The following is a 24,467-nucleotide window of genomic DNA, read 5'->3' on the forward strand; positions in this document are numbered from 1 at the left end:
GATGATTAACCACGCTTAACCACGTCCTATGCCACCCTTTACAATTAATCATTGTTACGACTAGTACCATTTGTTTTCGACTCGGACGATCCGCCATTCTAATACCCGTGAATAGCTGTGATGCTTGTCGAATATTAGGTATACGCTCTGTTTCGTGACGATCGCTTTGACCGAGTATTGAATGCTGGAGTGGTCGTTTAAGGCAACTATGTAACAGCTAAATTGAAATCGATATTTAGATTAGCTTCGGGCAAGTCAGTACGTTTCTGGATAATTGAATTTTCCGAATTTTGGAAAAATAATTACAGCACGCATACGGTCTACGAACGCTCGATTATTTGCAAGCCCTCTCGAGGTAGTGATCTTTAGATTAGAAATCCTACTTTTCAGGAAATGGAGTTCCAATCGTACGACCATCTATAGAGCTGAGTGATTACGCAAATGAAAAGTCAGAATTATTGGGATATGAATTTTAAGTTCAATATTGCGTTTAACCTTGGTTTTTATCGATAAAGTAGTTTAATCTATCTTCATACTAGTGATTTTTATCATTCTCTGATAAAAAATCTATGCTACAAACAGAAATGAAAATTAGTCAAGTGATGATTATAATCACTGATAATTCGATCGTTGATAAAATTTATACAGATTTATATTCGGGGAACTTTGCTAATAAACTGAAATTTGTCTTCCAAAAATTTTGCGCATATCGATATTTCCATATATTATCTAGCTTCGTATTTTTCCGTTTTTAATTAGATTTTTCTATAACGACTTCCCTTACGTGTACATTTTAAATTGAATCGTACGACTTTCAACGCTAACGAGAGTTCAATTTTAACTGGCATTCAACTAACAGCATTACGCGACGCATACTTCTACGTATATATGTTCAACCAGAGATTCTACATCGGCATTTGGTCGATTTTTCTTTTCCCATCCACCGATTCCCCGATGAGTTTCGAAAAGTTATTGCCTTCGATAAATCGATTTTCCTAGCAGCTGAAATTTTTTCGATTTTACGACGAGTCTTTCGCGTATATCAACGCTTCGTCGATCTTTGTCTCGATTGGCGGTAAAAGTTTTACGAGAAACATGACTCTCGCGTATTTGCTTGGTTGCATCTTACTTTCAACGTTACATCAAACTTTCCTCGCTCGTGGAAAAACCTATTTCAGCGTCTTTTTTAACGACGAAGCGAAAGCATGAACGAAAATGTGTTTCGGCAACTTTTCTGAAACGAAGCACAAAGCAGAAAATCATCTGTTACGCGAACTTTCCTCCCACTTTTCTCGCTTCTTCGAACAATTTCAAGTTGCTCGCGATTTATAACTTCGTTACTCACCTACGCCTCTTTCTTTTCACTTTCCAAGTTGTTGCTATGACATAATTGCGAAATAGATTTCGCTTAAGCGTCCGATACAGGCATGGAAACTTCCATTCGCGCTGAACAATTTGCCGAGGGCGGACGTTCGAGAGAAAATATCGCACAATGCGTTTTCAGCGAAAGGATCCACATTCTGTATCATTCAGGCAATCCATCATATTTGTTGCAAATACACTGCGTTCCATTTCGCTGTATTGCCGATTTTCCAGAGACCGCTGTTCAGTTGTGGACTCCGCGTGAATCGGGCGCAAATCGACGTTTGAAAAAGCTTTGGGGGAAGTCACTTCACAGTCACGATCCCACGATTTTCGAAACGTTTTAGTTGAACCTAGTTTATTGCTTGTCGAAAGCACAATGGAGTTTCGGTTTTAATAAAATGCAGTTTCCATTCAAAATTAACTTTTGTCTTACTGCCTTTTTTAGTTGTTTAACTTATACGGTATCGTAATTCTTAACACCATACACCGAATATCCGATAATCTACAACTTTTCACAACTACGATAGATCGATTTGATAAAATTACGTTAGATTCGATTTCCCTATGATTGAGTGATAAAATAGAAGGTGAAAGTAGGAGGTTTCAGATTCCTTACCCCGGATCGAAAACTCTCCTATTCCTCTAATTTCTAGTTTCTTTCTCAAACAACTGAAATTCTAGATATCTCGATGGTTCTCGAAGGACGTCCTTAACTCTAAAAGCCATTCTCTGGTCGTCGAAGCTACGATGCTATCCTCGTTAAAGGGACTCCGTGTCGTCCTTTAACATCGTCGGCACGAAAGAACCGGCTGAAACTGTTCTTATCGAGACAACCTATCTAATTATCGCGTCAGGAAGCGAGTTAGAGTAGAACATGGTCGAGCGTCGGTGACCGGTGTTCCCGCGGGGATCAATACCGTCCTGTACGCGTTATTAAATCGTGGACATTACGAGCTAACGTTACAAGCGTGACAAGTCGAGGCATCGCTCGGATTTCCGTGGTGCACACGTGCACGCGGAGAAATACGACCGCTCGAAATTGCACTCGATACGTATCGCTTTTCGTAAGTACGCGCGTTCTCGAAGCGGTGGAGTTCGGTGGTAGTGTTGGCGAGCAATCCCGTTTTCTTTACGTTGGACGAGCCTTCCGCTCTTCGTTCGCCGACCCTTGAACCGAATTTACGTCACGTGCGCTGGCCGCCCGGTTGTAGAACGTAGATGGAACTTGGCGACTGTGGAATGTGGTGACCCGTAGAGAACACGGTCTCGTGTTCCCCGAACTGAAGTTCCTGGCGTGTGAAACGTAATGGGTTTGGTTTCGGTCAGTTTTGCGTAGAACTGCAGTTCTAACGACGTTGAGGAGCTACGGGTCTGTTTGCGTGGTCTTGGAAGATCTTGGATCTTGAAATTTGTCGAAAGTCCGCGGAGAAAGTTCCATACCATTGTACCGTGGCGGTGTTTTGTCGATCTAACGGAACAAAATTATTTAGTCAAAGAAATGCTAATTATAAAAGTTATCATTAACATCTGATTAAACCATGAGACCAGAATTCAGAATTTCAACTGTCCGGACTTTCTCCTATATCAATTTACTTTTTCACGAAGGGAAACTTAAACGAAGTTAATAAAGTTTCTTTAGATGCGTTCCATCTCGTGACTAAATTAAACCGAGATTGTCTCAAAAGGGGGTCCACAGCAGAGTGGTGTACTCGAGGTTTCCTTCGATTTGAACATTTTTAATTCGAATCGATCATGAAGATCGTAACAGCTATAAAAACTGTACATGCATAAAGACGATGAAAGATACGATCCAGGGTCAGCGATTCGAAATTCGTACATTTCCTAGAACAAGGGAAAAGATCTTATTATACAGAAAGATTTTTATAGCTAAGAAAACAATGACAATCAACTCGTATAACTTTCATATTCCTTCGAAACATTAATATTTCTTTCTCGCGTATTCGTCGTATCTTAAGATCATCTGTCACGAATTCCAGAAATTACCCAGCGCACCACACATGAAACCGTCTTATTTTCATCCTCCCTTTCTCCTTCGCCTCTCGTCTTATCGATTCTAGTTCAAGCGTTCTCCCACGCCAGTCGTATTTCTTCGAATAACAGATAGCATTTTGTACACGCTTTCCCCTGTGACTCTGGCCGTATTCTTTACTATCGAGCAACCGTAAAAGAACTATGTTTCGTTTTGCCTTCCATTGGATAACATTCCCCGGCGAAACGGAGGGTTGCATCGCAGCTGCAACGAGAGACAAGCTAGGGCTGAGAAAGGGAACGAGAGACAGATGCAGAGGACGAAGAAAAAGGGGAGAAGAAAGAGGAAAAAGGTATCCGCGAGGACGCGGATCGATTCCACGGAGGTGGGCGGAAGTCGCTTGTGAAAGTGGAATCCGCGACACTCAAGGCCGTTCCTCGTGGTTACGAAGCTCGAAAGCCAAGGTAGACAGGTTCTGATCGGTCGCTCCTCTTCGAACACTGGATCCTCTAGCCTTAAGATTGCTCGTTTCGTTTGTGAAAATCCTATACACGGATTCCACAATCCTTCGTCCCCGTATTTCTTTTCCTCTTCGGATCAAACCACTACCATCGCACGAGAATCTTGAGAGTGTGGCACGACGTCGATGTAACGTATTCCCGGGGAAAAAGTGTTATTGCTGTCGGTGGCCTACATACGAAGATGGTCCCTTTCGCGTCCGACTTCAATTTCCACAGAGGTAGCAGCCGACTTCGAGTGACGAGATCGAGTTGGCTGCCTGTCTTTTAGGGTCAGGCTTTCATTTCCTATAGAATTTGGACTTTGCTTCTGATCTCTTTCATTTTTCTTTCCTTTTTTTTTTTTTTTTAAGGTTTTATCTTGAAACGGCGAGAGGGATGGCACTGAATCGACAGGGTAAACATGCGGGGATTTTGTAAATTCAGATTTGCGCGATTTTAGGCTCGAGGCTGAATGATCTTGTACCGAAAGGATGGAGGTTTTATTTTTCATATTTATCCCTTCGGAGTTCTATTTCGGGTATCAATAAAAGGAGAGTTAGATGATTTTTTTTTAAATTAAATTTCGACGGTTGTTAAATGGACTCGGCTCTTAATTTTGGTTTTATTTTTGTTCGATTACAAATAAAACGGTACTCGAACGTCGATTTATTGAAAATTGGAATAAGTAAGGATTCCGTGGTTGAAGTATTTCGTTCGCCATAGACTTTCAAAATTCGAATATCGGTAGAATATAGTTTGCAACGACCTGTTATTCCCAACGATGAACCGAGTTCGTGCTGTTTAAACACAGAAAAAAAATATAATAAATATCGAGTAAACTAATATCGTTTAAAAAGTAATGCTGAGGACGCGAAATATTTTATTAAATTCATCGTCTAGCTGTCGCGATTAATTTTCGTTGTACACATAAATATTAAATTCTCGAGTGTCGCGTGGATATTGGTACACTATGTTATCACGATAGTAAAATTTCCGGCGCAATACCGGCGGATTAGTCCTCGTAAAACTTTAGTCGGGCGACGTTGCACGCGAGCGAAACTTCATTTTTCTAGGAGTTAAGCCTCGGGTACATGTTTGTTCGTACGGCTCGAGTGTGGGATACGTGTTCGCGCATCGTGCAAAAGTGAAAAGTTCTACGCGGAAACTTTGGCGGAATGTTTATTTTATTGGGAACTTCATGACGACTTTAAAACGTTTCAACAGTTATGAGGTGGAATCACGAAGTTCGGAAGTTGAAATTGAAATAAAGTATAATACGGAGACGGTTTTGTAACTGCGAGCCTAAGTTCTCTTTCGGTAATGGGTACTCAAACGAATGGAACTGCTGGTTTGTTATTCACATAGGAAATTATTAGTTCGGAGCGAGATGGCTGGGCATGTCTATTAAACGCGATACGATCTCGGCACGTCTGCGAAAGGATTCGTAAAATTGAATTGGCTAAATCGGATTGAAGCTTATCGCGATATAACGCGATTAAACTGCGGGAATACGCTCGTGGGGTTGGGACGAAGCCGTCCTATTCGAATTCGTCATTCGTTGATCGCAGACGGTGAGACGGTGATTGGACAAAATTGCCTGTAAATTTTGACAATGATTACTTATCGATGTTTATACAGAATAGATTTGTAGTAGCGAGTAAATCTTTCGATTTTGACTAACAAGCTTTTTCTTTTCAGGTATGCAGATTCACGCTGTTGCCAGTGGAAGACGCAAAGGCTGGCATTTAACTTCCTAATTTGCGTAAGTGAAACAAACTTCGATATAAAAGTAACTGCGCTACTCGAACGTAAATTTCAAGTTTTATTTCCTCTCGAGCATCTTCGCTTAATTAAAACGCACTTAACTAAATATTCAGCCAAAGTACTTAAGGAGATTTAAAAAAATCCTGCAAGAGACGTTTCGATAGCAACGGGCAAAGCCAGGGAACTTCAGGAAAGAGGTCAAACCGAAGGGACGATAGAGGACCGTTGCAAACGATGGCGAATTAAGTACGTTGGATTAAGCGACGCCGCAATCGTGCGTGTTAACGACATCTTACTATGTATCGGAGGCAGCTTGATCGGACCGAGTGAAAAATGGCGCCATTTACGAACACGATCCGGCTCAGCCGGCTAGGGATAAGTCTCGAACCGATACGTAAACTCGCTGAAACTCCGCTCGGAGGGTCATTCGTTCGGCTGCCGGACCACAAATTGAGCGGTTTGTTTCGTCCGGGCGAACAGCCGCTCCGTGAAAAACCGGAAGAGCTCGTGAGTCTCGGGAACGAGTTCCTGATGCTCGCGATTTGTCAAGCCGGAGGAGAAATTTCCTTAGACAGTCCGTAAGTCCTCCACGAGAATTTCCTGATTACAGTTGCAACTTTTGAGCCAGGAAGTGGCGCGAGATCTTATCACGAAGTTTCTTGTATCGGATAGATGTCGTGGAAAACAAGTTGCGCGTGTCTTAATTCGGTTCTGCTCGATTTACAAATTTATCGCTGTACCTTTTCACAGATTATGATCGATAGGCTCTGTGTAAGTTGGCGGATCGAGGATCTTTTTTCTGCATTGACGGGGATATTATATCGGTTAAAGCGTTCGATCGCTCGATACGACAAAGTTTCGTATTTGAGATGAGAACTGGGGAGGAAACGTCGCTTCTTGGGTCGTCGCTCGGTTCTATTCGATTCGTAATATGCTTATAACATCGGTACTCGAACGGATTGCTGTAAGGTGAAAGATTGCATGTTATCCATCCAAGATATGATTCCAATCCCGAATATGACGTTAAAATTTATTTCCTTTTGTTCATACTTGTATGCTAGCAAAGAATAGTTTACGACAAACGAAAATTAAAAAATTTTTTAACGAGTCCAGTTATATATACCCAAGATAAAAATATACCCGAGATACAAGTTACGAAGAAATCGGCGAACATACATAAGAAATGTATATATTCATTAAATTTAGACCCTTTTTTCTTTTTCGAACGCGGTATAAAAGTTATTGGATTCTTTTTCTTTCTTCCTCTTTTTACCCAAAGTAAAATTTCCAATATAAGGATACATCGGTTCAATCGGTCGTACTCGGTATCTTAGTTCTTGTCAGTCGCTTTTCACGGCCGATTAGAGTCCGATCCTAAAAGGCATCGATCGCTACGGTTCGAGACAGGCGTCCACCGTGTTAATGTCTTTGGTCGATGTCTGAAAAGACGAGGACCAATTGCAGCACCGATCGCAGGAGGATCGTCGCTGTGGAACGAGTGGGTAGATGCGAGGATTAAGTCGAGAGGGCAGCTCGTAAATCAGAAGCTCAGCCAGCTATGTCTGCGGCGCCGGAGATAATAACCATTTTGCGCTTCCATAGGCTCCGTTCCGCCCCCATCGTTATAAGCGATCTTACGACAAGGGAGAGAGGACCCATTCAATTAACTTCGTAAAACGTAAATCGAGACGCTGCTTCTACCTGACCTCGCTCCTTTATCCTCGATCGTTTTCCTATCATTGCTCTTTCTCCCTGGAGCCTTACCTTAAACTTTCTCGTTCCAGTTTTTTTCGTTCAATTCGGGGACACGCTTATTGTCCCATTTGCATATTCAAGAGAGCGGCACAGTTGTCGCGTATATTTTCAAAGTAACATAGTGTGCGTACATTTCTTCGGGTTATTCTTTTTTACAGAAGAATAGTCCGTTCGATATTGTATAACGGAAACGCTGGAAATTGTGTCGTTTCGTTTACACAGGGTGGTTCAAGACGTCAGGCTGCTATGGAGTAATTGAGAAGTGGCGAGAGATAAGTGGTTTTTTCCTTGAGGGTCTTTTCGAGGCCGCGTTTTCGTCGGGTAAACGATACACGTTGTAAGTTGGGTTTAGCCAGAATAAGAATAAAGGAACAATACCACGGAGTATAGTAAATTTCGAATAATCCGACAGATGGGGAGAGAAAGCGGGAGTTATTTAAAGAAACACGAACCAGCCGAAAATGTTTCGAAAGGAAAATCGCACGAATATCGGAAAAATGACAAACTATTTAAATTTTAAATACATTTTTATTTTTACGTAGAGCGATGAAAGGCAATTTCTTCCGTCAGGAACAATGTTCCTAAGGCAATCGGATTTGTAGCAGACGTCATCGGACATGGAAACATGTTAGATATATTATGGTAGAAATCGTCAGAAATCAGAGTTTAGAAATTATCCGACGAACGCTGGTCTGCATTTCTGCCTTCCAGGCCTTTCGTACGAACTGCTAGGTTCTGGTGACCGCAGTCTCAATAGCGATATACGCGTTGTAAATTCGTGACACGATGCATGAGTAATTCGCGGACACTGGATTCGTTCTCCCTTGGGCCTAATTCCTCCGTTGATCTGTACTACCACCTACGTTGCACCTACAAGCTAACCGTATGATATATTCAGAGCCCTAAGAGACTACATCGCGGGACATTTAGTGTATCGTTAATCATTTCGTTGCCTGTTTTTCGCCCTAGTCCATAAATCGATAAAGAAAGCTCGCCACGAAAGAATTTTATTTAATCTTCAAATAATCTTTTATTTTACACGATATCGATCGACCGCACCTAAACTAGGTCATTCGTGTCTAAATCTAATATTTGTATAGTTGTAGGCTCTAAAAAAGTCGTGAAATATTCTCAGATATAAGTCGTCTTTTTTTATTGAATAAAGTAAGCAAAATTTGCATTGTTTTCTTGGCAAGACCTACATAAGTATTTTTGGTAAATTTAATTTTACCATTTTAATTAAATCATCTATGTATTTTATATTCATAGATGCGTATTATAGATGGATAGTTCTGTATATTAAAAATTATGTTCGCGTTTTCTCAACGTAGATATCGAACAAGAAGGGTGGCTTTTAGAACGATATCGATTCTAATAGAGGCGAGGTAGAGATTTATCGATCGCGATGTAGCGGCTGCTCCGTCCCATATCGCATCTTCGACGAGGTATTCGCAGGTAGAACCAAAAAGGAATCCCATAGCCGGGCAACGGATCATGGTTTGAATAGCAAACGGGGACCGGGTTCCGCGAACTCTGGCTAAGGTCACGTGTTTGGCACGAGTTTGTCGAACTCTCGCGTTTCAGCGTGCTGGACACGATGAATTTCATTCGTCGATTATGCCGCTGTTGCCACCCATTTGCTTCACCCTCTTTTTTTTTTTATATTTCTTCACCCTCTTTTCGCTCGTACGTCGTACACCTGCTAGCTAATAGTATCGTGACCAAGGACGATAATGAATGCGTAATTACACAAGCGTAATAGCCTTTTAATGTTTCAATTACGACTGTTCGGGAGGAAAGAATGTACTAAGCAACGGTTTGAGAGAACGTTTAAAGCCAAGCTGTCGTTTAACTTGTAATAAATGCACGTTTCCTTTGGCTTTCGTGGCTGAAACTACAGGGGTCTTCGTTTTTTTTTTATGGAATTCTTAATACACGCGTCGTGTCTCCATGAGAATTTACGTCGAACGTGGAATTCGAGGACGAGGTCCGTTCTCGGTGAATATTCTTTCCGGGGGCACGCGAGAAATCGCGTATACCTACGTAATGTCATCACGTACGGCGAAAATAGCGTGAAAGACCGACTGTTCGTGTTTCATGGCTTGTGAAACACGTGACCGTATTTTCGCGTATATTCGTAGGGTGGTCCGCGTGCTCTGGCATGTTCGAAAGTACATTAAATTGTTTAGGGAAATTTGGCGATAAGCGCGGAAACCGTGAAATTAGAGAATGTTTCTACGGAAGTTTCGAATAATATTTAGTTTTATGGAAGCTGGTTGGTAACGATATTGGATACTAATATGTATTTTTAATAAATTCGTCGTGATATCGCATTTTTTCCTGGGTTTTAAACACCATGTTGCTTTAAATACTTCAATCTGATGCGATTATTCCACTTATTGAAAGTAACAAATGTAAATGTACGAATATTTTCATGACGTACCATTGCATATGAAATTTCTCTGCATCGTAAGCTCTAGAATACAATGGCAAATATAAAAATAGTGAGATACACAGCTAATTTCAGCGACACGTTAGAGCTGGTTCCTCGCGAGTACACGATGTACCCGGGCTGGTACGATGGTGATTCCTCCGGTTTGGGGTGGCAGACACGAGATCACCAGAGGATCCACAGCGGCATATCAAGCAGCCCCAGACACGGTCGAAGATTAATGCTCGCCTGCCCCGATGGTCGTTACGGATCTAAGACGATTACATCGTGCTTAAGTTCAGGTCGACTGTACCATCTTAATCGTTGGGTCACGTCGGATCGTACGCTATTCTAATTAGTTAATCCACCTTTGGCCGTGCGCTGGCGGCAGAAGCACGCGTAACCCTGTAACAGATGTTAACACGAAACATGTACCAATTAAAGGCGGGTTAGCTTTCTGGCCTCGTTTTCGCTTGACGAATCCCGCGTCCACGCGCAGATGTACGCGTTTTGATATCAGCTATTCTCTTGTTTCCCGTGGTAGGTTACGTGCATCGCCACTAATTAGAGGATGCGATCGGTTCACCTTATTACGGGTCGCATTATCGTGTAAGAGACGCTGCGATCTGTAATACTATTAGCATTAATTGGAATGGAGTAATTAACCTTTGGTGGGACGGGATGGCGTTCGGATAAGCAGATAGCGCGGCTAATATGCGGTTTATGGATGCGCGCATGAATCGTCAGTGGTGGAAACGTTGTCCTTCTTTTGTCTCTTTTGTCTCTCTCGCTGTTGCGAGTACTGCGATTCTTGGGAATCGCGGCCGATTTGCATTTTAAATTTAGCAATCAAATTTGATCTTGTTAACTTACGATTAGGCGTAGAAAGTTTTAAAAGCATTTGAGAAGTCTTCCATCGTATCATGATTATCGACATTGCGTTATTAAGTCTGAAGTTCAATGAATTTCCAACCGTGAAGCACGCAGCTGCCTCATCTTCGTCTGGTGTCTTCCCTCGCGTGATACAAGCGGAAGCCAGAGTTTCGTGTCCGATGACAGGGATGCGCGCCGTGACTATCAAGCAGGTTACATATTACTTCGTGGAGCGAAGGCATGGTTGGAATACGTGCTGAACCGAACTTGTTCGCGATACACATCCCTGGCTAATCGAAAGTATCCGATCTCGTGATAGAACTGCTTCGGACACGGCCATAAAAAAACGAGAAAACCTTGCGATGTTACGTTCTCAAGAAGTTTACCATTTGGCGTAACACATATTCACTTTCCATCAGAATCGTAGATAGTTTAAGATAAAAATGCCTGAGCTATGTCGATTTTTATTTAATTATACGTTATATGGTAGATTATTCTACTATGAATCTCGTTGGAAAATTTTATAGTCAGTGAACACTTGCGTGGGTGGATTCATACTCGAGTTACAACCTCCTAGAGTTTTATTCTGCAAGTTTGCCGGAGATTATTAAAAATTTGTATCTAACTTGTACTTTTAACTTTATTCTTGAAACTTCCTTGTCATTCTTCTTCTACGTACATACTACATTTTCCTCGTATTTTTAAATTAACCAGATATCAAATTATCCAAGAATAGTTGCATTTCAAAAGAGTTTCGCATCTCGCTGTTCTCAGCGAAAAGAAGTAAATTCTTCTCCCGTTGGCTTAAAATGGAAACACGAAGCGAGTTGTCCACACTTATTCATCATCATCCTCCTTCATTCTCAAAACGTATTCTTTCGACGTCGTCGCAAAATTTATTCTCTCGTTTCGTTTTATATTTCGTCCGGCCTCTGCCTTTTGTTCTAATTTCAATTTATTACTTGACTGACTACTCGCTGTTATCTTTTTTTCTCGTTCAAGTTTTTTATTTATCGCGGTTATTTTTCGAGTTTCGCCGCAGCAGAAGCCGTAACAGATGTAGGTACAAATTGAACTCGGGCAAGACTCATTTACTCTTCGTTACGAAGTGGTGGAGACGCAATGCGCTTCAACTTTGCCAAGCTAATTTACTGTCTCGCCGCGTCTTGCTTCTGTTCCGGTTATGTTGCTTAATACCATTGTTAATTTCGCCCGTTGACGTCCCCGTGGCCTGTTTTTGCCGCTGAACGTCGCGTCGTTCCAGTCGTTTTGCGCTACGTAAACTCCTCTTTAATGGTATTTTTTGCGATACCTGTCGACGATGAACGTCGTTGTCCGGGAATTTTGAAAGCTCAAGCAGCTCGCTGTATTTTGTTCGCCTCTCTTGAATAGGAACACGCTGAATTGTGTTTCTTTTGAACCACGGAATTATGGCTCGATGAATGGGAGTAGGAAGATTTGTAGGAAGAATTTGTTGGCCTTTTTACGTCCAATGATCGCCCGAGAGGTTCATTTATCGTTTCGAAACAAATAATTAGTACTCGAGTATTTAAGATTCAATCTCGCAATCGAATATATAGAGTCCGTTGACTTTTGTCTATGTAAGTTTATTTATTATTCGAGCAAAGAACTCGGAAGATTAGACGCAGGTGCTTTGGTTCGTTTTACTTGGAACTGTATCAGAAATTATTTTTAGACAACCTCTATACAGGTGATTTTAGATCAACCGCCTGAAAGGTTTGTCGTCAAAGACTAAAAATATGAAAGATAAATCAAGAACAATTTTATTTACGCGCGAACTATATGAAAAGTAGTCATCGACGATATTATATTAGCTCGAAGAAATTCTTAAAATTTACGAGTTTAGTTAGAATTTCTATAAGACTTTCGATGGTACAGGAAATACCGTAAACATAAATTATGTAACGCTTTATGCAGCACAGTGATCATCTTCCCAGTAGTTTCTCATCGAAAACCTTCATTTCCGTTTTTCTTCCAACTACGTTATAAAATATTGATCGTCGTTTTCAATCGCTTAAACACAGACAAACATAACGTATCGTATAGAGAAACTGAAGGATGATGGAATAAAATCGTGTTTCAGCTTTTTAAGAGACTATGAACGAGCTTCGTCCTCATCCAACCGGTCTTTGTTTTTTCCGTTACTTTCTTTTGCGCCATGGCGCTGTTTTATCCTTTTTCTTTTATTTTTTCATAATCATTGGCTGCGCTGTGCGTGCACATCGTACACATACCTGGTTCAACTATGCGAACGTCTCGTAAAAGTTTGAAATTTTTCCTTAGGATCGTTGTTCCAGTAGTTGGTTTTTCGCCACCGTGACGAACTCCTAATTAATTTTCTGTCGTCGTTTCTTTCTCCAACGATAAATCAGCCAACGAAGTTTCAATTTGACGGTCAACCTCGCCAGCTGGCGTGAAAATTCTCGTAACAGGAATATAATTCCGCTAATCAGTGACATTGTTCTTGCATCGTTCGATTTTACGTCAACAGGGAATTGGCCACTGTCGACTTCCTACCAATTTTTCTATGAAATCGCTTCCTCGGTTTATGATATTACCAGTTGCTATTAAATTTAGACTAGTCGACCTCGATCGTAAAGTGTCACGTAAACTGTAACGATATCCGAAAGTATAGAAATTATTGGCGTTTGCAATTTATCAAAGTGTACGGAATATTAATGGAAACTTATATTTAAATTATATTTCTGGGCAGAGATGATTAAAAGTTTGAAATGGTTTTTCCGAAAATATCGCGTAAAACGATATTAACCACGTTTGCAGAAATTCCAAGCGTGTAATGTTAAATTTTGCAAGTTTCGAGGTCGAACAACAAAACGCGAGAACCACCGGTTTCCCGTTACCTTTCATCGTTCTATTTCGTGCGAGAGGTGCGAATTTCGGGAAAGTAAACTATAGTTGGTGGATTTTCAGCGGGCCGCAACAAAGGACGTCGAGTTACGCGTTCAAGAGGTAATGAATCGATAATGCCGGAACGAATAATGGCGCGGGAGCGGTTCTCGTTAGGTAGATAGAGCCGTTACACGGCCAATCAAATTGATAAGGTTGCAATTGAAGCGTCGATTAGGCTATCTTCATCCGACCGTTCATTTTTCTCTTTAATCGAGATCGAGATGCATCGTTTTGTCCGTAGGTAACTACTTATGACGTTCATTACGAAAATCACTTAATCTTGCATTCGTTATTACTCATAATTCAACTACAATTTGGCTCAGATGCTTTATCGATAAAAATTAAGTATTAATGAATTTTATGAAGTTTAGACTATGAATTTATAGCGGGTAATACGTATAGTAAAAGAGTTGTTACAATTAACGCAAATGAGACTGTGTCTATACAAGAAAATCGCTCAGTTCGACTAACCAATTGCTTTTACAATTTTCAGGGGAGAATGTACGAGGTTTCTTGCGTGTTTCATCGAATTTAATCACGGTGAATGAAATTTACAACACGGTGACTAGCAAAAGCGAACAGTCATTGTTATCGATGGCTTTGTAATGTCGACGCATTAATAGCATGGATGCACGATGCTTGAGTGCTAGCGACCGGAAGGGCAATCAAATTGCTAGAGCGTAGAGAGTGAAGTAGAGGGTTAAATGAAATTAATCCTGCATCAGGGCAACTATATGTATGCGCTGGTTGCACAGTCAAAGGCAACGTTGAATAACGATGCTTGTCAAATTTATCACTGGATGATTCTTTGAATCAAGAGGAGGCTCTCTATTTTTTACTTTGAAAGCGATTATAAGATGATATTAAAAAAAGTCAAAGAATATTTCTATTTATCTTCGAATCATCTTGCTTCTTTGAAAAAGATGTTATTTCGATACTGAGATGTCGGAGAAGATGAGATATGTTTCTGAAATTTGTTCACAGATTATTTGAAAAGAATTTACGGCCTTCCAGCAGCATTGGATATGTCTAAGCGTATTCACGCGTATATCGATCAACTTTTTCTTGAGTAACAGATTGCAGGGAATAAATGGTAACAAAATTGTCAGCCAAGTTACATTGGTTGTTGCTCGTCGAAAGGCTTTCAACGATGCATTAGTTGGAACATTGTAATTCAAAATTTGATCGTTCGCGATAATATTTTATAATTGACGTATTAACGTGGCGCGGCATGTTGAAGGATCTCCATTGAATCACGAGAGTGTGATTAAAATTCAGTTATCAAATGAAATTGTAATCCTTTGACAAGAACGAAATAACGTAATCGTATACCAAAGTTGGTTTTCACGAATGGAACGTAATAATAATTCTGCATTTAAGCGACTCTGTCCTACAGTTCTACATCACAATCATACGAAGCAAGGTACACACGTGTATAGTACATAGTTGTACATTAAAATACCTTACCTTCCTCGTCAAATTTCGCTCATTGTGTCAAGAATATTTAGCTTTGTTAGCTTCGTTAGCCTAAAATTTCCTCAAGTAAAACATGTTCCTTTATCTTACTACTTTCTCGTATTACTTAATAAATATCTGATTTAATCATCTTTCGTTATTTTCTACTTATAAACGACTTGGAAAGTTAAGACAGATAACTCGTATAGAATCATTCCTTGCTCGGTCGTGTTACGACCAATCTTGTGCATTACCACTTGTTACTGAATCATAATCGCTTTTGATCGATCGTCCCACCATCCATTCATAATGCGTTAATACCATCATCACTCTTATTTTATCGAACAAGTAATAATTGTGTCGCGATACAACCGATACATATTCCATGAAAATATCATAATCTGATAAACGGTAATAAGACACGCGACGAAGAGATACGTTCAATGAAATTACGCAAGGGATTGTGTTTTCCATGATGAAGTGGTTCGTGCTATTACGTCGATTGTTCGTCCTGTTACGGTTAACAGCCATGTTGACCATGTAACGCCACGACCACGTTAGCCCTGGTGCTCTCACCCCTTTTTGCCAGGTCGAAATGGACAGCCATTTCAACGATGATTTCTATGATACCGCACCGGCACATTATTTGCGTTACAATGCACCTTGTCGCGCGACACCGTGAAAGTCTGGAGCTGTAATGTTTAATGGCGCGTTCCGACAACAACGATATGTCATTTTAGTCCGTGGCAAATATTGGCACAGCCACGATCTCCCCTTGTGCACTCTCGGCCAGCTTAAAATAGAGTCGGAGACGACGTCTTCTGAAGTTTGTTTAGACACCTCGATTGCCTCAGCTTGGCCAGTAGGAGGCACGGCGGCTCTTTTCTGCCCTCTCTCTCTCTCTCTCTTTCTCTGTCTCTCTCGGAATTGTTTCACGAAAATTTTTCAAGCATCGTTGCTGTCTATAAAAATTCGACGCGCATGGATCACGGTATCGATGATAAAATTTGTCAAAGATGGGTGACAGATCGCTCTCGTTTCGAATCGTGTTGGCCAGGTAAAGCTTTTTCGCGATCCACACCTTGGCACGGGTATTTTTTACCTTTGGAATTTTTGATATTCGGTTTGTCAGAGTACATTTCGACTTTTTCGCTTTTCAATTTTTATTGTTGAATTTGCCACTTTCTCTTTATGTCTCGTTTTTTCTTCCGTCTATTTCAAAGCGATGTAACCTGCGCTGGTGATTGCGTTTTAGATTGATGGGTAGTATTTTACGCGGGACGCGAGATATTGCGGGCGAAATGATAGATTTTTAAAGTTTCATACCGAGCTATCTGGATCCGAAGCGACGAGAGAAAATAGCTAATTTTCCTATTCAACAGGAATAAACAGGAAGTCGTGGATCCCGGCACAAATAGCCAACTCAACGCGAGCTTGTACGAACAAAGTACATTTGGAGCAAAGTCTTGCCGTTCCACGTATCGGAAGATCGTTTTAATTACAAGAACGTTCCCCGTGCAAAACGGCGAATGGTGTGTTTAAATAGGTAACAGAGCCGCTTCAAAAGCGAGGAAGTTTGTTTAGAGAAAGCATTAAAGCGTTCGGAAGGTCTCGGGACGTAAAATAAATGAGTTCCATCGGCCCCTTTTCTTTCGTTCGCTCTAATTCCCGCTATTCCCTTCTTCGATGGTTCGCTCGTTTTCCAGGCCAAGCGAAAAGCTCGACGAAACGATGAAGTTTCCGTTCCAGGGATTCCTTTTCTTCTTTTTTTTTTATTCTTCCTCGCCACCTCATGATTCGCGACAGCGCGAGTATGCTTGGAAATATGATGATTTTTACGGGGCAAATGGTAGGTGAAATATCCGGACATTGCTAGAAACTCGGCTCTCTTATGATTATTTCGACATCCTGCTGCATTCGTTTAAAGGGTTTTGACGGTGCGGACGGTTTCGTCCTTTATGTTTCCCTCTTTCCACGTTATTTCAAGCTACGTTTGCTACTCTTTATCGTTGCAAATTTCCTTCTCCGAATTTATAAATTTTATGATAATTTCTTGATCGCTATCTTTGAAATTTTCTCAGTTTAAACAGGGAAAGATTATGATAGCGATCATTCGCATTATGTTACTTCCGTCCTTTTATCGAGGAAATTTGTACGAATAAAAAAACAGGAAGCATTTAATAATGTTTAAGGAAGCACGAAGATTATCAGCAAATGACTAGATTTTTCACTTTTCGAGTCACGCTTTAAAACCGATCGCAGTTGCTAAAGCAACAATTAGAAATCATAATAGATGCGCACATTCCTTAATACGGTAGGAAGTGTTTTAAATAGGAAAGATAAAATTTCGAATAAAAGAAAAAGGTGGATTTCAACTTGCTTAATTGATACACATTTCTCCAAATAATATCTGTATATCATATTTTTACACAACGTGCAACTACACTTTTAATTCGTCAATTTTTCTGAATATTTCACGAGTAGGATACTTACTATCGAGTTGTATCCCTAATCGTAGCCATGTAGATAACACAGGCAATTCGTTGGTCGCAATAACGATAAACTTTTTAAAAAACGACCACGAGTGAGAACGATCGTTGCCTGGAGAAAAAGAGATTCCGCTGGTTATTAATGTCTGAGTAGGAACTTCCTATTCCGCCAGTCGTTATCGTCATTCGGAGGTCGATTTCCAGCCTTTCTTTTTCCAGCGTTTCGTGCGTCATTATGCTGGCTGCATCGAATGACGCCAGACTTTCGGATAATATCATCTATCCTTGAACAAATTTTCCGCGGATATTCATCGAACTCGGTCGAATTTCCACGAATCATCCAACGAACAAATTCTAGATAATTTATCAATAAATTTACAAGCTGCGTGAAAAAATAATTTGTCCAGGAAATTATTAAAAAATGATTTCTCTAATCTCGAAGCCATAAAGCAAATCACACGAGTCTTAATCACGAATACATAAAATCCGAGGTATTTTAAACACGTTTAAATGGCAACGATTAATTTACATAAAGCGTATTTGCACGAGTGAAATCGAAAGAGCCGTGTACGGAGAAACTTCGCGTTATTTACACGTTTCGAACGCGAGTACGAGAGCCATGGTCAACATGACGAATTCTCCGCTTCTGAGATCACTTTAATGACCGCGTTCCTGCAGAATTCACGTCGCCCGATTCGCATTGTCTTCGTCCACGCTGATTATTCGCGCGTAACAACACTGTCTTCGACGCGATGGTCGAGTCTATTCCTCCCTTTATTTTTATTGAAGTCGGAGATACGCGAAACTCGCGATGAAAACACGGAAACGTGGTACGTCCGCGAAGACATTGGTAAAGGGGGGGGGGGTGTATCGCGTATAACGCGGCAGCTAAACTAACAAGCTAATCTACTCATCTTGCTGAAAGACTCGACGTGCCTTTCAGCTTAATTGTTGCCGGGACCAGGGAGAAATCTGGCGTGCTAATACTATTAGCTACTTACAGTCCTAGCAATTACGAGGCAGCCGCTTTCGGACGATAAGGATACGGTATAGTTGAACGGACAGGGGTCCATTGTGCCTGCTTGTTAGGAAAAATTAGACAGTTTTTTCTTAATGGGAATTTTTCGTTATTTTTGGGACGATGGAAATTTCGTCCGAAATTGGTTAATTTTAATAGGCTCGGAGTATCTCTTCCGGATACAAAAGCCAATTTTAATATTGGTAACGTTTTAACATTGGTGCAGATATTAATTAAAATTGATTTTTATTTTTTTGATATTTTTAACAATTAATCAAGACTTTAATAAAAATTCACATTGAATTTTGTGTTAATTGCGTATGTTTCTCGTTGTACAGCAGTTTGGAATAGGAATATTACGATAATTGTAGCGTCGATGAGAAAGCTATAGTATTGGGTCATTCCGCGGTGAATCGATCATCTCTTGACGTCAATGCCAGGAATTTTTTTTTAGAACGAAATATGTAATGCGCGTGAAATTAGGGGCTTGCTACGTTACGATTTCGTTGGCTTCGAATTGATTTAGAAAGTACGGGACTTTGAATTGTGCTGTTCCTGTTCACTTTCTTGAAAACAGGCCGTAAGTTTATGAATTTTTATCTTCGGAACTACTTCTGTCGTAGTATAAAGCTTGCTATTGCACTGATTGATAATAGCCTTCGTTAAAGCGTATACATGTTCCCTGATATACTCCAGGCACATGATCGTAAGCGTATAAGCAGCGTATAACCGGAAAAATGAAAAATAGATTGAATTTTTTCTAACGTTATCCGATAAAGATAAGGAACAAATTGTTACGACGGATAAAAGCAAAAGGAAACTCCATTCATTAATTAAAATGGACAGAACCGTTCTGCTGATCCAGGGGATACATATTCATAATCGATGATATCAGTGCGTGTTACGAATGCAAATTAAAAAAGTGCGTGTTTATACGGTAACAAATTTAAGGCAGCACGTCGAGGAAAGTGTAAGAAATAGGATAAAAAAGTTGTAAGACAGGTTGGCGATATGCAGTCGACTCGAATATTAATTAACAACTTTCAAAGAAATATTTATTATGCAACTTAAATTTTGTAATATGCATTTTCCGTCGTATATTATGGAAAAGAGTTTCTTTAAAAACACTTAGAAGCAATTTCGAGGCATGGTAGAACAACAGGCTACGTATAAATTGAAAAATTAATTAAAGTTTACGATGGGAAGTGTTTCATAAGTTTAAAGTTATAATTGAAAGGAATTTTTGAAAAAATAAATTATTTTCTGATAATAGAGAATGTCAAACATATAAACTAGTAATTAAGTGCAGCTTACTGCTTGTTAATGTATTTAAGCCAAGAGTATTTACAGGAACGGTAAGTTTCCAAGCTGTAAGAAATATTAATAAGTTATTTTCAACGTGAACACTGTTAGGGAATTAATCTTTGTGCTCTTTCGCAGGGAGTAACAATAAGTCAGATAGCCTCATATTTTCAAATGGCCATATAGATGTAATCTTTGTTTCCCTTGATGAAGTTTAAAAAGCACATTATAGGTGATATCGCAACACAAACTACATAGTACTCGTGCTTTCAAACTCGTGCTTTTAAACTCGTGCTCTCCCTCCGCTATGTTATTATCTTCTTTGAAAAGATCTACAAACTTGTTGTTGCTTCGTACATCGTAAACTCTCGACGTTACAATCGACATGCAACGCTTGAAAATTAATTTTCCAACAATTTTCATTGTCCGTCATGATAGAAACGGAAACAGTTACTTTGCTGTTTCCTTAAATTATATAATTTTAGCTCGACGATTTTGCGATCATTCGTGACGTTCTTGTCAAAATTTTTAGCTTATTCGCAAAATTGTATCAAAATTATTATACTCGAGATTTCTTCGAGCAACGATATATCTCCCCATCGGTGGTTACTACGTTCACAGTGAGAACGAAAATAGTCGCTACCTATCCTACTACCCTAAGATCTCTTCTCAATCACCTAACGCATAATTACGGTTATAACACCATGTACCGACGTTTCATGCCACAATCGCTAGAATCAGAATCCTCTAACCATCTCACTGCTCTATTTACGTCTTCGAATCCAGGGATCTTAGCTGGGTCGTTTAATGCATCGTTGACGACTTCGTCGTTGACTATAATGGGGTCACGTTTCGCCGAAGACGATTCACGAGTTTACTTCCGCAGCTACAGTCCTTGGACTGGAACGTGTCCAGTTTTAAGTTACTCTTCGGAGGTGGTTTAATCGTCGCAAGTTTCATTAGGGGACCGGAACCGGATACCGCACGGTCGAAATATTCTCGTTGGAACTCTCATTGTGTCGCCTGGTAGACGGCTGCTTAATCCGCGAAGGGCGTCTGATCGCCGCGCGTAATATTAGCGGTATTCTTGAAGCAGAAACAAACGTCCGGCATACGAATTAATTATCTCGAATCCTTCTTAATTAGTTTACCTCCCTGGGGAGGAACTTCAAACTTCGCCAACTATACGGCTTATACTTGAAGTTTGCGTTTGCCTCGCGGTTGCCCTTACTGTTGGAACAATTGATGCAAATGTACGGTATTCGTGGTACGCTCCGCGGATCGTTCAGCTTTACTCGATTATCGTAGGATTCGGCGACCCATAACGATTCAAAGGTATCACCGCATTTGTTAAAAGCAGCATTCCTTACCAAGAGTAATTTTCCTGGATTATTTTGTGGATTATTTTTCAGTGCAGCGCTTTCAGTTTACTTGGTCGAGCGGTTGTTTCGTTGTTCGAGTTATTTGTAGTATTTCACTGAGCGGGGGATAAAACGCTTGGATCGTAATTTGCATTTTCGTACAGTCGGTTATTCCGTTGTAATTATGTACCATATAGTCGTCGTTGAACCGTAGACTTTTATATAAACTTACATCTTTACGAACGTGATTAATAAAATAAAACTTTGGCTGAGAATCGTTTTGTTTATTAAATATTATATAGTGGCGTATTTTGGATATTTCATATATCTCTGCATATTATTCCCACTTTCGTCTCGCGAAATTTTCCATAGATGCAACAAAATTCGTATTGTGGCAACCGCATATTCGTCACTTAGATTTATTACCTGTCATCCACGATATTTCCATAAAATTTGACTTAAATGACCAATGAGGATTTTTAATCGAATCATCACCAACAAACAAAGATTTCAAGTAAATTCAACGGTATTGGATCCTTTGTTACCCTTTTGATGGGTTAATCGCTCGATACAGTTCAAGTTGAACAGGCATCGACACCGATCGTTATTAATTTATGCGGGCAGGGTGAGTTTCTAATCTGTCTCCGAGCCGGTGGCGTGTTTACTGCCTAGATTTAATCTGCATTGGGTTTAATTAAAATCAAGCAGCTCGACGGTAGTGCGGCCTCGTTGACAATTGCATGCAGATTGGATTAAGCTTTGGAATTAGAAGGGGAGTTGGATTCACGCTCAGCGCGAATCTGCTGCCCGTTTGTCCACATTAATATTCGAATTTCTAGTAACAGAGCGATCCCCGCGATGAGTGGGAGGAAGAGAGCGAAACGCACAATGCTTGATACACCGATAACGAGGGAATTATCCGTGACGAGATCAAATGTTGTTAACGTTACAGCATAGCCTGTTAACTGTAAAATCGTTGATTGTACCGCGTTTAGAATGGAACAACAGCATCGGAGTTTCCTTATCCGATAATATTTCGTTCTTCGACTTTCGGAAACAATATCTAAAAAATCGTCACGATATTACAGCTTTTATAAACGATCGTAACTTCCTATTATTTATTATTATTTATTAATATTATTATTTATTGATATAATCTGTAAAACTGGTTGTAAGAAATTTGAAAGATCCTACGTATGTCTTAGGAATAATTAATAACTAATTTATTAGAACCGAAATCTTCTCGCTTCTATTAAAATTTCAAACCTGTCTTTTCTAGGAACGTTGAGTAAACGACGAATAGGGAACGTAAAAATTCATTAGAATTTGTTCTTCCTCTTCCCTTTTGCGATTTTCTTCCGCTCGACTGGTTGGCTGCTGATATCCGGCGAATAGCAGATGGCCCGGCATTACCACTTTGTTGGCGAACATCGATTCTTCTTCGTGCTTACAAGAGCCGACCAGCTTTCTCCTCTCCTCCTTCCTATCGTACCACAACTTTTCGCATCCCCCGCATATTTCCCGCGTTTCTTTGCTGAGCACACGGAAAAGCAGCGTCGTCTTCTTGTCGGATAATCCATCCTGATTTTCTATATTGCCTCAGACCCGCAAACTTTGCCCTTTCATTCCTGTCATCCGCAGTGCTGGATTCCTTCGCATATCAGAAACTAGAAAAATTATATTCGAATAATTTCGTCTATCGACGTTCATCCGTCTTTTTTTACTCGTTGTTTAAGATATTTCTTGGTCGTTTCTTATTTATTTTACATTCCAGTCATATTCTAGACTTTCATTTTACTGTCTTGTATAATATTATCATTTTATTCGCAGCTAACATGACGTTATTCAACGAACTTTCTACGCTAGTTACGAGTAACAAGATATTTCATTTATACCGTTTTACATTCATTTTCCAACGCAAAATCACTAGGCTTCTCATAATCTCGATAAACACTAACAAAGGATCTCACGGCCGCGTCGTCGGATTAACGTTACGATCTTCACCTTCTTCCGGCGAAACCCTCGTCACGAACGTATGAATATTTCCTCCCCGTACGTAGGGATGCATAAAGTTTTCCCCGATAATCCGACTTACCATCTGCCGCTTAACACAGTTCGTACAATTATCGGAGATGCGAGGATCGTTTGGGGCTGGGTTAGCGTTGAAGGAGCTGCTAGAAAATCGCCTTATTAAAACTAGAAGTTATGTACGTTCGTCGAACGGATTCTGGATGATTCCCTCGGAAATTTCGGTTCGTTTATTATTCTGGAGAACAGTTCCGCTGGATTCGATGGTTCAACAGTTATTATCCGTCTCCGTTTACCTGATTTTCGCAGATTTTCCCGGCAACCGTATCCATTCTACTGACTCGACCAAAGCACACACCGATTCTACTAACTTTCTCTCGTTGACCTCCGCGCCGTGGTCGACGTTTGGCTTCCGCTTCGACCCAATTTCCGTATGCATCGGGATGGATAGAGTTCCACAATCGCAAGAACATCGCTTGCTCATGGTTAAGCTACTTGTTAATTCTGCTGCGGTCGAATTTTATTTTCCAATCTTCTTACTATTGTTCCAACTCGCTAAAGGACAATATGGTGAAAGGAAAGTACATTAGATCTGCGTGGATTAGTTGCACGGTTTTATTGCAGTTTATATAACGTTTCTGAATCGCAACATCCCGTATACCGTAGTTCGGCAAATTTATATTCAGCTCTTTAAACGTTTAATCCGCATTGGAACATCGTATAGATTATCCGCGATGCTTGAAACAATTAGTTTATTCATTAGAGGTCTAAAATAGGATAACGTGTTACGATATATTGAACGAATAGGTCGAAAGATCTATAGTTTGAAAATAAACGCATTCTTAATTCCTTGTATGTTCCTCGCTTGGTATTAAATTTTTAAACTTTTGATAATTTTAGTGAGCTTTATACATGGACCGTGCGCGTATGTTGGTTAGACAAATTTCATCAATTAGCGCTTCATCTTTAATCGAACCGTAGTTGTGAAATGTTCCCTATCGATGTTGTTAATATTTCGGTTGAATCAGAACGCATTCGGTCGGATTTTAACGTCGGTGAAATTTCCAGGGATATAGTAATCGTCGGGTAATGATGGTTAGGTATCTTCGTTTGAATGTATGAATATTAAACGCACTGTGGATTACGGATACTGAGGGGAGATTTGTCGAATCACGGTATAAGTAGCTCGGTTTTGTGCTTTGCGT

The 24,467-nt window shown here is 40.2% G+C and overlaps 1 protein-coding gene across 4 annotated transcripts in view; it reads left to right on the top strand.

Moving 5' to 3' along the window:
• Window positions 1–24,467, top strand: part of LOC126922371 (putative polypeptide N-acetylgalactosaminyltransferase 9) — a 294,734-nt gene that overhangs the window by 44,359 nt on the left and 225,908 nt on the right. For 3 of the 4 annotated variants that reach the window (XM_050734913.1, XM_050734912.1, XM_050734909.1), the window contains exon 2: window positions 5,554–5,617. The exons of the other annotated variant lie outside the window; for it this stretch is intronic. The gene's annotated coding sequence lies outside the window, so the exon portion shown is untranslated. The remainder of the gene's footprint in view (window positions 1–5,553; window positions 5,618–24,467) is intronic. 4 annotated transcript variants of the gene reach the window in all.

The sequence above is a fragment of the Bombus affinis genome, chromosome 12, assembly GCF_024516045.1.
Source record: "Bombus affinis isolate iyBomAffi1 chromosome 12, iyBomAffi1.2, whole genome shotgun sequence".
NCBI lineage: Eukaryota > Metazoa > Arthropoda > Insecta > Hymenoptera > Apidae > Bombus > Bombus affinis.